Genomic DNA, 13637 nt, shown 5'->3' with positions numbered 1-13637 from the left:
CAGCTTGGCAAGGGTCCCAGAGGATGATATGAATTCACTATTAGAATGGTCCCCGGAAACATGAAAAAAAGCAATGGCCCACATTACACAAAATTGAAATGACACAATCTCCATGGTAGAAAATGGGGAAGGTAATAAAAAGCTTATAAATGTGGAGATGTTGGAATCAATATAGATAGTTTGACTGGAAGGCCCATGAGGTAACTGTGTTCATGGGGCTTAGGGAATATATCGGAATATATCTTTTACAAAGAGCATAAGAAATGCATTGGTTAGAGGTGCATCTCATAATTTAAAGTTTTTGTGATGGTTATTCTCTGTAGCCCAGGTCTGACTGCAGAACTTAGCTTACTGATAGCAATGTGCCTGATAGAACCTTGACCAGTAGCTTAATAACTTTAGCATCCTAAAGCAGCTGTTGGAATTAATGTAATGATTGCAAGACTGGAGGATCAGTAAAAATGGCATAGCCCACATATTTATAGAAGTGGTTAACAGAATGCAGCCTCCATAGGGACAAAATAGTTATGTTGTTGCCTAAGATATTATTAAGTCCGTGCATGTGGGGGGAAAAAGGGTAACTGGCATGTTGAAAATAGTAACTCTACCATAAAAATTCATGAATCAAGATCATAAATGCATCTTACTAAATGAAAAAACCAAATTGAAAAGGGGGTATGTATTGTATACTTCCAACTAAATGGCATCCTAAAAAAGGCAAAACTTTGAAGACAATAAAGGCAAGGACTAGGGGAGGGAGGAATTAATAGGTAGAAGACATAGGATTCTTAGGGCATTAAAACTATTCTGTATCGTACTGTAATTCAGGGAAGATACATGTCATTATTCATTTTCAAAACCTATAATGTGTACAACACCAAACCTAAACCCTAGTGTAAACTATGGACTTCAAGTGATAATGGTGTGTCAATGTAGGCTTATTGATTACCACAAATGTTACCCTTTATTGTGTGATGTTGAAAATAAGGGAGACAGAATGTGTGGAGACAGCAGATATATGAAGACTCTCTGTACTTTCTACTCAGTTTGCCTATAAATCCAAATCCAAAACTTCCCTAAAAAATAAAGTATATATTTTTAAAATGTCATGATACCTTTGACCATTTTCTGAGTCCGATCCAGCTTTCAGACCAGAAATTAACTAAAGAGGTAGGTCAATTTCCAAGAGAAAGAATCCTAGGATCTTTACATAGTTGCAATTACCTTAGTCCTTATTTGATAAAATTACTTGAGTAATTTTGCACTGAGGAAAAGAGATAGGGGAATGTCCAGGCATTTGGGGTCTTTCAGACCCAGAACTTGAGTTGATATTAATATTCAGAGGCCCAAAACCTTATCATGATCCTCCTGTTAGAATGGTGACAAATGGAGACAAGGAGACAAATGAAGTTCAGGTAAACAATGAGTGTAGGGAGGCCCACTGAGCCTGTGAACCCTTATCATCATCATTTTCTGGTCCCAGAATGAGTGAGTTTTGTGTTCTTGGCATTTTGTGCAACCTCCACATGAGTTCAGTCATGTGGGTAAAAGCTATTCTAGCAAGGAAAACCAAGTGGAAGATTCTTAATCCCCCTCCCACCAGCCAAGATGGAAAGTAAAAAGTAGCAACAATATCCAAGAGAAGGGTGGCAAGCAATGAAATTAATTATTCATTCATTCATGATTGAAGGATTTAAAGGATAGAGAGGTATCTGAGATACCTCAGTCTGGCACCTGCAGAAACCAATAACCCTAGGATGACAACTGGAGACTACTACAAGTTCAACCTCTGATTACAGCCACTGTGCTAGATGTGGTGTCTCTGTTTGAGAGAATTAATGAGCACTGGGTATATTGTCATTGTTTTGGAAAATATATTATTTATCTCACATTATAAAAGAGAACTGGATATTACTCATATTCATGTGGAATCAACAACAGCATATTTTTATGTTTTTTTTTCAAGGACTTATGTTAACTGTCCTGCCCTCTGTCACAATAGAGTACAAAGAGATTTGGGCATACTGCAGGACATCACAATGACTTATTATGTTGATGATTTTATGTTGATTGAGCAAGATTAGCAAGAAGTGGCCAGCATGCTGAAGATTTTAGTAAGATACTTGTACTCCAGAGAGTAGGAGATAAAACCTTCCACAAAGAAACAAGTATGGATTTTCCATATCTAAAATTTTAGGAGTCCAGAAATAAAGAGCATGCTAGTATGTCCCCATCCAAAATAAATTACAGATTATTTGGTTTTACAATCTCCTACTTAAAGAAAGAAATAAAGAGACTAATGATTCTCTTTGGGTTCTGAAGATGCAAATTCTGCATCTAAGGATTTTGCTGTAACCATATCTTCTAGAAAGCATGAAAGTTAGACTACAACTCAAAGGAGGAAAAGTTGCTTCAGTGGAATCAGGTTGTGTTTCAAGCATACCTGGTTTTGGTATCATAGAGTCTGACAAACCAAAAAGTATTGGAAGTTATTCATGGTAGATAAAGAGGTCATGTACAGTTTGGATCAAGTCCTAGTGAGAGAATCAGAGTATGGACCTATATGGTTCCAGCCATGTCACTTTCAGTGGAGAATTTTATATATTTTGAAAAATAATTTCTGTCATGTTACTGGACCTTACTAGAGATGAATCACCTGACCATGAGAAAGTATGTAACCATATGTCTAGAATTTTCCATTATGAGTTAGATCCTGTTAGATCCACTAAGTTATAAAGACAGATGGGTCTAGGAATAATTATTGTGAAATGGAAATGTTATATATAAGATTGAGTGCTAGGAGAACCAGAGAACACAAGCTGCTTGAGCATGAGCAAATTGGCTTCAATTCCCATGGCACCTACTACTCTGGCACCAGTGTCCCTCCCTTGGCTCATACCTATTACTAAATGGGAAATATAAAATACCAGGTGAAAGAGAATGGAAAAAGCTGATTTTGGCAGACAGGTAAGTTGGTTTAGTATTTGGGTACAAGTAAAAAGTAGATGGCAGCTATAGTACAGTTTCATTTAGGGATAGTCTTGAAAGACAAGGGTAATGTTCCCAGTGCACAGAAGTGGAACTTCTTTTTGCATGGAAAGAGAATTAAACTGAAATTAAATGTGCACAAACTAATGGATATGATGAATGGCTTGACTAGCTGGTCAGGAATCTGGAGGGAGAAATAGTGGAAGGTTGGTGACAAGAAAGTGGGGCATAGGCATATGACTAGGAATATGCAGATGGATATGAATTATGAAGACTTCTGTATGTCAACATCCATCAGATAGCATATACCATGGAAGTAATACTAAACAATTAAGTAGATAAAGTGACCTATCCAGATGATGTCAACTAGCCTGTCATCAGCCACCCCAGTGCTGATATATAGTGGATACATAAATGATGGCAGCAACAATGAAGGAGTCCAGCAACCTCGATTCCCACATACCAAGAATTTGCTAGTTATGGTCACTGTTGAACATCCAATATACCAGCATCAGAGACCAATGTTAACACTGTGACTGAAGAAGACCAGCTAGGTGACAGGTTAACTAACTACATTGGGTTCATTTCATCTTGAAAGTGTTCACGATTTATTCTCACATTTCATAGGAATGGACATTCACTTTTCCTCCCTACATGATCTCAGTAAACACTATCTGACAGCTTTTAGGGGAGTTTTTGATTTACTGGAATGAAGTTCTGCATAATATTGCATCAGACCAAGGGATCCACTTTATAACAAAAAGGTTCATGAGTGGGCCTATGACCTTGGGGTCCACTGGTCATATCTCTACTGCTACACTAAGAAACTGCTAGTATGATAGAACTTTGTAAGCTAAGAAGCATTACTCTATATGATGGGGTACCATCCTCTAGAAATTAGTTTATGTATCAAATCAGTGACCTTCATATAATGCTGTGTCCCCTATAGGAATGTACATGAGAAATCAAGGGATAGAAACAGTAATGGCCCCATTTACATCATTCTCAATTGCCCACTTTGCCATATTTTCTGCTGGGTTAGAGATCCTGGTCTTTAAAATTGGAAAGCAGTATGGAGATTCCTTGGACAACTGGAAATGGAACCCCATTTGACCCAGCTATCTCTCTCCTCAATCTATACTCAAAGGACTTAAAAATAGCACATTACAGGGACACAGTCACATCAATGTTTATAGCAGCACAATCACAATAGCTAAATTGTGGAACCAAGCTAGATGCCCTTTAATAGATGAATGGATAAAAAATGTGGCATATATACACAATGGAATATTACTCAGCAATAAAAGAGAATAAAATCATGGCATTTGCAGGCAAATCGATGGCGCTGGAGAGGATATGCTAAGTGAAGTTAGCCAATCCCCTAGAAACAAATGCTGAATGTTTTCTCTGATATAAGGAGGCTGATTCATAGTGGGATAGGCACAGGGAGCATGGGAGGAATAGATGAACTCTAGATAGGGCAGATGGGAAGGAGGGGAGGGAAGGAGCAGGGACTTAGCAAGGATGGTGGAATGTGATGAACATTATTATCCAAAGTATGTATGAAGACATGAATTGATGTGAACATTCTTTATATACAACCAGAAATATGAAAAACTGTGCTGTATATGTGTAATAAGAATTGTAATGCATTCTGCTGTCATTTATTTTTTTTAAAAATCAATTAAAAAATAAAAAAATAAAATTGGAGGCACTTTATCAAGGAGAAATAGAAAGAGACCTATTGAATTATAAGCTTGTCACTTAGGCACCTTGACTTCCTTGTGTCCAGGGACCAAAGTCAAAATGAGCACTGTCTTGACAGGTAATTGACTCTGATTCTCAAGAGGAGGAATTGCTGCTATTGCACAATACAGCCAAGGAAGAATATGTATGGAACTCAACCGATCCACTTGGCCCATCTTAGTACTCCTTTTCCTCATTGTGACTCTAAATTGACTGGTACTATCACTCTAGCCAAAGAATCTGGTGACTAGTGGCTCATGTCTTTAGGAATGAAGGTCTGGGTCATTTTAACAAGTAAGCCACCATACCAGTAGAAGGGGCAATGGAGGGCTAATGGACTCTAAAATGCATAGAGAAAGAAGGAGAAAGAGTATCAGTTGAGATCCTAAAGCCTGAGATCCACTTTGGCTTTAGGCACTATAGTATATTCCACTAGTATTTCCTTTCTAAGTTTTCCTGCAGAAAGAGAGGCACACTAGACATCTGAAAGGTCTGGTTTTCCATCCCACATGAAATTTTGATCTAAGTAGAGGAGTAGACTATGGAAGACACAGCAATGTGCCAACCAGCTTCTCCCTGTAGGAAAAACTTGCTATCTAGTGAAATGTAATAGCAGCAGATAGTCTCCACATTTCAGCTACTCCAAAGTCTCATTACCTCTAAAAACTCACCTTTCCTGGGGTCAAGTCTTTACTTTGTCTGATGACTGAGTGAAAGGTGTATATGCCAGGCATTTGGGCTTGACACAGGACATCTTAATTGGCAGTAGCTACTACAGAGTGTCCTGCTAAACTGGCAATGTGAGGATCAGGCTTGCCTCTTCCCAATCTTGCTTCCTCCTTCTTCTCTTCATCAGTGTTGATTAGAGATAAACATCTTGTACTCCAAATTCTATTTCTGTATCTCTAAATTACTCAGTCTGCAACAGACAGCATATAGGGATATATAAGACAAACTAGAAATAGGTGAAAAAGAATAGAGCAATAATAAGGATAGGAACATAAAACTGTTTGGTTAAAGCCCATGTATATTTCCTTGAGTCTTACCCATTACTATGGTCAGGCTCCAAGTTTTCTTGAAGCCAGAGTAAAGTGAAAACAAGCCATATGACCAATGGAAATCACATGACCAGGTGAAGGACAATTCCTCATCCTAGAGCAGAAAAAAAATCTGAGAAAGGACACTGTGTAATGAAATGAACAACCTTAACAATTACAATTATGCTGCATGGTTAACTAGATGGCTCATTGCCATTTGTTACATTTATTTGAAATGGAATTACAATCAATCACATTATTTTAAGCAGGTTTATCGTTTGTCACTCAGATTCCTTAGGCTCTGGATCAGTGGGTAAGTATTAGTCATTGGAACCCATTATCCAAGGGTGCTTGGTTAAAATGGCTTTATTGGAGATGGTATGTGCAGAACAATGACTAATGCTGTCCACACATATTATTATTTATTTCATCCTCCTGTGCACCAGGATGCTTTTGCTTGAACTGACACAGTTTGCATTTTGACTTGCCTTTCCTAAAATGGTGATACTAACCAGTGCAGAGGAGGACACCGACAAGGAGAAGAAGACAGGGGAGAAGAGAAGGAGAAATGGGATGTTGAAGGGCCTACGAGAATCCTCCAACTAGAAAATTCTTTCTTGAATAGCTGGATTGTGATTTATCAAGGTATTTGATTTTGAGCAAAGAGAATGAGTAGATATGTTGCTATTTTCCTGACAAGAAAGTGATCTTATCTCATTGGAATTATGGTAATAAACTATTCCTTAAAATAATCAAGCTATTTGTTTTATATCTTTTCTATTGACTAACAGACTTTTAAAGGTGACTATTTTGGGATTTTGTTAGATTAAGATATAATTATTTCATATTTATGAAAACATACATTAAAACAGCACTTAGAAAATTATAAATGATAAAAGAGAAACGTTTTCTTCCTCTAAAGTTCCTAAACTCCTGCATTCATTGCATATAACTCATCATTTTTTCATTTACCTTTCATTCAAATTTACTTAATTTTTAATAAATAAAATTTTAATTTTTTATTCATTTGTTTTTAGTTTGATCTTAGACTCGTCATTTGGATGTTTCTGGTTTTTTTGCAAGACTAATTCTGCATTTTCAGTCATCTAAGTTTCATCCCTATACACTTATTTCCTCAATCCTCTTCATTAAAAAACATACACACAGAATAAAAATTCTTATTGATTCATATTATTACTAGAAGAGATGATTTGAACGAATAAGAAGACTGTTTTCCAGTCTATCTTTAAATCAATATATACCTTTTAAATTGCTTATAGGAATTTGACTACAAGAGTATTTCCAATTACATGTTATCTTCTGGGAATTTGTCTTCATGAAAAGATAAATAATATTTTTTTTTAAAGAGAGAGTGAGAGAGGAGAGAGAGAGAGAGAGAGAGAGAGAGAGAGAGAGAGAGAGAGAGAATTTTTAATATTTATTCTTTAGTTCTCGGCGGACACAACATCTTTGTTGGTATGTGGTCCTGAGGATCGAACCTGGTCCGCACAAATGCCAGGCGAGCGCGCTACCGCTTGAGCCACATCCACAGCCCTAAATAATATTTTTTATGTTTTTTGTTGTTGTTGAGTGCTCTGCTAATCCTTTGCTCTCAGAGCCTCCCCCTATCCCCCCCCCTTTTTCTTTATCTGCCCTGCTCCCATGTCTGTCCTATTTTGTAAGGGGACTTAACTTTTGTAGAAAGCATTTCCTAGTCTCCCTTATCAGTTGATCTCCATCTGGGTTTGGTCCAGGGAATCACTGATGGAAGATTTGTGGGTGGAGCAAAGGGGCATTTCTACAATGCTCTTCATATGGGTTTAGCAACTGTAACTCCTCTGTGGCTTCAGAACTCATTGAGTATACTACTACAATTTTATCCTTTGCTTAGTGACCAAAACCCTGGACTTAAGGAACATTTTCTTTTCCCTTTGATACTTTAACCTAGAGATATAGTGATTTCCCGTGATTGCCAATCTTGAGATTTCTCATTGCTCCCTGTTTGGCTTCTCATTTCATCCATAAGTCATATAGTCAACCCCATGCCTCGAATTCCCTGTTTTGGAAACTATGGTCTTTAAAAATAAATGACACTAGGGAGCCTGGGGTTGTGTGGCTCAGTGGCAAAGCACTTGCCTTGCACATGGGATGCACTGGGTTTGATCCTCAGCACCACATGAAAATTAGTAAACAAATATAAATGACATTGGGACAACTGGTATTTATTCAGAGAAAAAGTAGTTTCTTATCTCATATCAATTACCAGAACTAATTCCACATGGATTGGAGATCTAAATGTTAAAAATAATCCAATAAATAATAGAAGAAAACATGAGTAATTTCTTGACTTAGGCATGCGGAAAATTTCTCACATTCCAAAATATGGTAACAAAAAAGGAAAAAAAATGATACCATTAATTTCATAAAATAATAAATAATAGTTTTTTATTAGTTACACATGAAAGTACAATGATCTTGACAATTCATACATTTGAATCAAATGGGGATAAATAATAGTTTTACATGGCAAAATTCCACATGCAAAGTCAAAAGGCAAATGACAAATCAAGACACTTAAATTGTAGTAAAGAGTATATCCAACAAATAACTATTTCTTAAAAATATAGGCAAAAACTACAAAATGTAATATAAAATAAACAAACCCCCCAGTCCACAATAAATAAATAAAAATGGTTCCTAAATACAGGAGAAGATATTAAACTTTAATCATAGTAAAATACAAATTAGAACATTATGGAAGGACCATTTCTCACCTGCCTCTAAGATTAGTAAAAACTTCAAAATCTAAACACACTGATGAGGCTGTGGAAATTCAGATAGCTTCATATAGTTTTGGTAGGAATTCAAAATGATACAATTGATCTGTAGGGCATTTGACAATCGTTAACAACTATACGGATTTTACTTTTGACCCAGGAAGTCCACTTCTGAAAAATCTCCCTGAAGACACACCTCTACAAATATGAAAAAGCACTTGAGCAAAGTTATTCATTAAGGAATAATTTATAATATAAAAAATATTGCAGTCTATATGATCACTGAAAGGATAATGGTTGAATTAAATATAGTATTTCACACAATGGGGTGCAATACAGCTCGAGAGGAAGAATAAAGGAAGGTCTCCATGAATCCAGGATATATAATTTAATGAAATAAGGAAATCATAGTGAAGCGCATATAATAGGCTACTTATCATGTAAGAAAGAAAGGGAAATTGCTTATTCAGAGAAAATGAAGCAGGAAATATAAACCAGAAATTAATAAAAACATTGACTTATAGAGTGTGTAAAGATGGCATAGTGGGTATGGGGATATATGGGAGATTTGTCAGTAGACTGTCTTTATGAAATTTTAATTTTGAACCATGTAAACATTTTAAATATTAAAAAACATGATAAAAGATGAGAAGATACTTAAGTTTGAATAAAAACAGAAAATAACCCAATTGCATGTCAAATTAAAAATAACCACACAGGGAAAACAGTTAAGAAACTTTTGAACATAAAGCTTTGACTGTACATACAAAATAGAATATATTATAAAGTCAAAAAGAACTGTAGGAATGAGGTTATAGTGTAGTGTGGGAACACTTGCCTAGCTTAGCATTATCAGGCCCTGGGTCAGATCCTCAGTCTCTCTCTCTCTCTCTCTCTCTCTCTCTCTCTCTCTCTCTCACACACACACACACACACACACACTCACTCACATGAGAACAAGAGAAAAGAAGAACTGCTATTTGCTTAACAAATTTGTTCTTGATAGTGGTATTAATGGTATTATTCTAAAATTATTCTGTATATTTTATAGGATAAAACAAATATGAATATATTTATAACTTATATAAATAAACATTTCTGTGTTTTTGGGAAGCAGATTTTTATTTTCATAGATGAGGACAAATTTCATAGGGCTGGATTTCAGCCCAAAATATCAGTATGAGACCACCATATATGATAGATGACACAGACACAGATGCACTAACTCTTCCCAGCTCTGTCTGCTGAAAGGACTTATAAGCAATGCCACTTCCACAGCAACAAGCATAGTTGGCACCTAGATCTGTATTTCTAAATACCAATCACCACTTAAGAACCCTTTAGAGAAATGAATGTTGCCAGACTCAGAGCAGGGAATTTACAAAGTAAACCTGAAAAGTCTGGTGTTCCAAAAGCAAATAAGTGCTCAAAAACTAATGGGTTCATTAAAAATAAAAATACAAAAACTGACTTGGGACAAGTTATACATCAAAAAGAATGATGATAATTGATCATAATACATTAAGTAAAAACTGAATTTGTGAGTTCATAATAATAATGTTGAGGAGAGAGAGAGAGAGAGAGAGAGAGAGAGAGAGAGAGAGAGAGAGAGAGAGAGAAGAGAAGGGAAGGGAAGGAGGGGGAGTGAGAAAACACTTTTTGTAAAACAATGCTAGCTAGTAAATGTAAATGAAACAATACAATCAGAAAATGAGGAGCATTTTAACTTTAATATAATAATTGATGTAATAATGTAATGACCAATCAGGGAATGCTGAAACAATTGGGAATTTGTTGTAGAAGAGGATAATTATGTGATATCCAAGTATCATCCCAGGGATTATTTGGGGTAAAGGAAAAGTGTCCTTGTACAATAGATACATCTGATGTTCGACATGTTAATCAAATAATCAAACCTGGCATCTCTAAGAGAGAGATAATCTCATGTGCCTCCTGAGGTAATGCAGTAGAAAGTAAAAAAATCAACTAGGTAGTATATTTGCTAAAAAAAAAAAATTTCCACCTATATTTTAATAAGACTTGCTTTTGTTGAAATGTGGTCAGTGTTTATATCAGAGGAGGGAACAATGTAAAAAACAGGCTCTTCAAATTTCTGTCTAATTTTTGTGTCAATAAAAGCCAGATGTTCCTGAATGATAAAATAAAGCAATCCTACCACACTGTAAAAAACAAACAAACAACAAAAAACCCCACATTTCATTTAAATCTTGGGTCCACTTTGGTAAATTATGTTTTTAATTTAAAAAAAAATTCCTTTTTTGAGGAATTTTTCCATCTAAATGGTCAAATTTATTGACACAGTGCTCTTCTCTTATTATCTTATCATCTGCATAAGTGGATTTCAATGGTATATCCCTTTTTATTCCCAATATTGGTAATTGTGTTTTTAAAATTTCTTCTCCTTGACCAGTCTTAGTGAATGTCTATCAATTTGATTAAATTTTTTCAAGGAAGTTTTGGCTGTTGATTTTGTCTCATTTTATTTCAGTTGAGATAAAAGGAAAATATCCTTTTACAATGGACAGCTCTGATTTCACTTTTTAACCACTTTCTATCCATACTAATTCCTACTCATATTTGTTATTTCCTTCTTTATGTTTATTTTGGATTCAATTTGTAGCTTAGAACATTGATTTGTAACTTTTCTTCTTTGCCATTACAATTTGACAAAGTTACAAAATTTCCCTTTAAGCATTGCATGACTGCATGCCACAAATATTCAGAGTGCCGTGTTTTCAATATCATTTAGTTTATTTTCCCTTTTTTCTTATAATTTCTTCTTTGACTTGTAGATTATTTAAATATTTAAATATGGATCACTTGTGTGCTTAATTTCTAAATACTTGGGGATTTTCTAGATATTTTATTGCTACTAATTGCTAATTGAATATCAGTGTGATCAGAAAACATCTGCTATAATTTTTTTTGTATTTTTGATACTAGCTTTATCAAAAATATCATCTGCATGATGGTATGGTGTCCTTGTACAATAGATACATCTGATGTTCGACATGTTAATCAAATATGTGGCTTATCTTGAATGTTCCATATGCATTTGAAAAAATATGTATTCTGAACTTATTGGGAAACCTGAATCTAATGAGGAAAACTACAGTGTATGTAGAATCTTATTTATTCTACAGGATAACTGGCTTGGAATCTTTACAAGTCACTATCATAAAAAGCAAAACTGACTTATACACAAAAACATGCAGATGTGGCCAAATTTAAAGAAACAAAAGAGGCAGAACAATCAAGAGAAGTATATGAACATTGAATGGATCCTGGATCTGAAAATAAAAACAATAAAAAGGTACTGTGGGAACTGTCAAAAATTTAAGCGTGGTCTGCATGACAGATGATATTATTAAATCTTTTTTGGTGTAATAGTGTGTTTAAATTCTGTCAGAGAATGTCCTTATTCTCTGGAAGTGGATATTGAAGTTTCAAAGGCCAAGTATTTATTTAGTCATGATCTGCAAGTTAGTTTCAAACGCAGGGGTGGAGGACAAAGGGTAAATAGCTGGTTGATCTCAGTAACGGGAATGTGGTTATTTGCTGTGCTCTTTTACTTAGTTTAAAATATTTCAAAGTAAAAAGTCAGGAGGAAAACACCTTCTGTATACATAATTAGAATAATTTATTTCTAGTTATGATTGAACTCGTCTGTTTCAGGTCTGTTCATTGAAATTTCAATACCATCACTGCTATCTATTATCACCATGCCTGCTTTGCCATGCCTTAGAGCAAAATAATGTTCCGGTGTTATATGAATAGTAAGAGGTGGATTAGGGCTCCAATTTGGGTCTGATTAACTCCAAAGCTTACGCTCTAAAACTCTTTGCTGGCTTTCTCTTAGTTTGGCACTCCAGATGTTTGAGTTATTCATTTTCTGGTTGATGATATTTTCTTCCTTTGCGTAATAAAAGTTTTCCTCAAAGATAACCTCCTACCTATTTCGTTTTGGTCTTAAGACTGCCAAACTTTGTCACTGGACAAAGTTTAGGTAAGGAAGACTTTATTCAAGCCTATTGCAATAGGGGAGAGAGGTCAGAATTATGGGTGGTCAGACCTCTATTCTGCTGAAACAAAGGGTTGGAAAGCTTTTAAGAGGGAGTGATAGTCCACCTCTGTTTGCTAATTGACTTTACCTAAAGGAAAAGTAAACTTTTTATATCTTCCTGACAGGAGGTAGTCTTACAACTTTGAGTTGCCCATGAAATTTAGGCTCCTAACCTGCCATGAGAACTGGGAAGTAAGGGTACTATTTCCCTTGCTATTTACATTACAATTCAGGGCTTCCAGGTCCTTAAGAATGATATTCTAGATATTCTAGTTGTGAAACTGGTAAGAAGTTTTAAAAAAACATTTACATCTCCATGGAGTAGAGAAAGGATTAACTATTACAAATTTTTCTAAAGTAAATGTTCTAGGAAAAGGCATAAAGAGCTTTGGGATGGATTCAAGAAGCCCAAGGTATGGTTGGGCTTGGGGATGTTAAGGCCCTTTTGGTTAGTGCAGGCTTATAGAGGTCTGACTGAACGATATCTCCCATTCTGGCCCTCTCTAAGGTTCCTTAGATGCTCTGGATTTGCTCAGCACTGTAGACAATTCCTTCTATTCCTTTTGACAATACATGTGTATACTTCCTTCTGCTCACACACCTTTCTTTGTCTCACCTCACTTCTGCTGAACATTTTCTTTACAAACTGGTATTTGCCTCTCTCAGTTTCTTCCTAGACTTTTTATCCTATTTTCTTCTTCATTACTTTCTTGTTTGTGGGGTAGGAAAATGCTTGGCTCCCTTCCAGGTGTCACTTTTTATGTGGCTTTAACTCTTCCTTCCATGCCTACCTTAGGAAAGACAGGGCTGTACCAATTCAATGAAGAGTCTGGTTCTTTTCTAGGGTTTTCATCTAAGGTGATGACTGAGCAGATTTTCTATAATTGCAGCCATAGCAGCACTTAGATTTTATGGTGAAAATAATGATGATGCCCCAGTGCACACATAATCATTTTTTTATTTCTCATTTTATCACTAATAGTAAAGTGAATTGGTGACAGGCAG

The 13637-nt window shown here is 35.6% G+C and overlaps 1 protein-coding gene across 10 annotated transcripts in view; it reads right to left on the bottom strand.

Moving 5' to 3' along the window:
* Trpc7 (transient receptor potential cation channel subfamily C member 7) overlaps positions 1 to 13637 on the bottom strand; it is a 316931-nt gene that overhangs the window by 150530 nt on the left and 152764 nt on the right. For all 10 annotated transcript variants that reach the window (XM_005333202.4, XM_078048930.1, XM_078048914.1 and 7 more), the window contains 2 exons: positions 5781 to 5886; positions 5406 to 5653 (listed from right to left, as the gene is read on the bottom strand). The gene's annotated coding sequence lies outside the window, so the exon portion shown is untranslated. The remainder of the gene's footprint in view (positions 1 to 5405; positions 5654 to 5780; positions 5887 to 13637) is intronic.

This window comes from Ictidomys tridecemlineatus, chromosome 1, assembly GCF_052094955.1.
Source record: "Ictidomys tridecemlineatus isolate mIctTri1 chromosome 1, mIctTri1.hap1, whole genome shotgun sequence".
NCBI classification, from domain to species: Eukaryota; Metazoa; Chordata; class Mammalia; order Rodentia; family Sciuridae; genus Ictidomys; species Ictidomys tridecemlineatus.
This window is presented reverse-complemented; position numbering and strand designations above follow the sequence as displayed.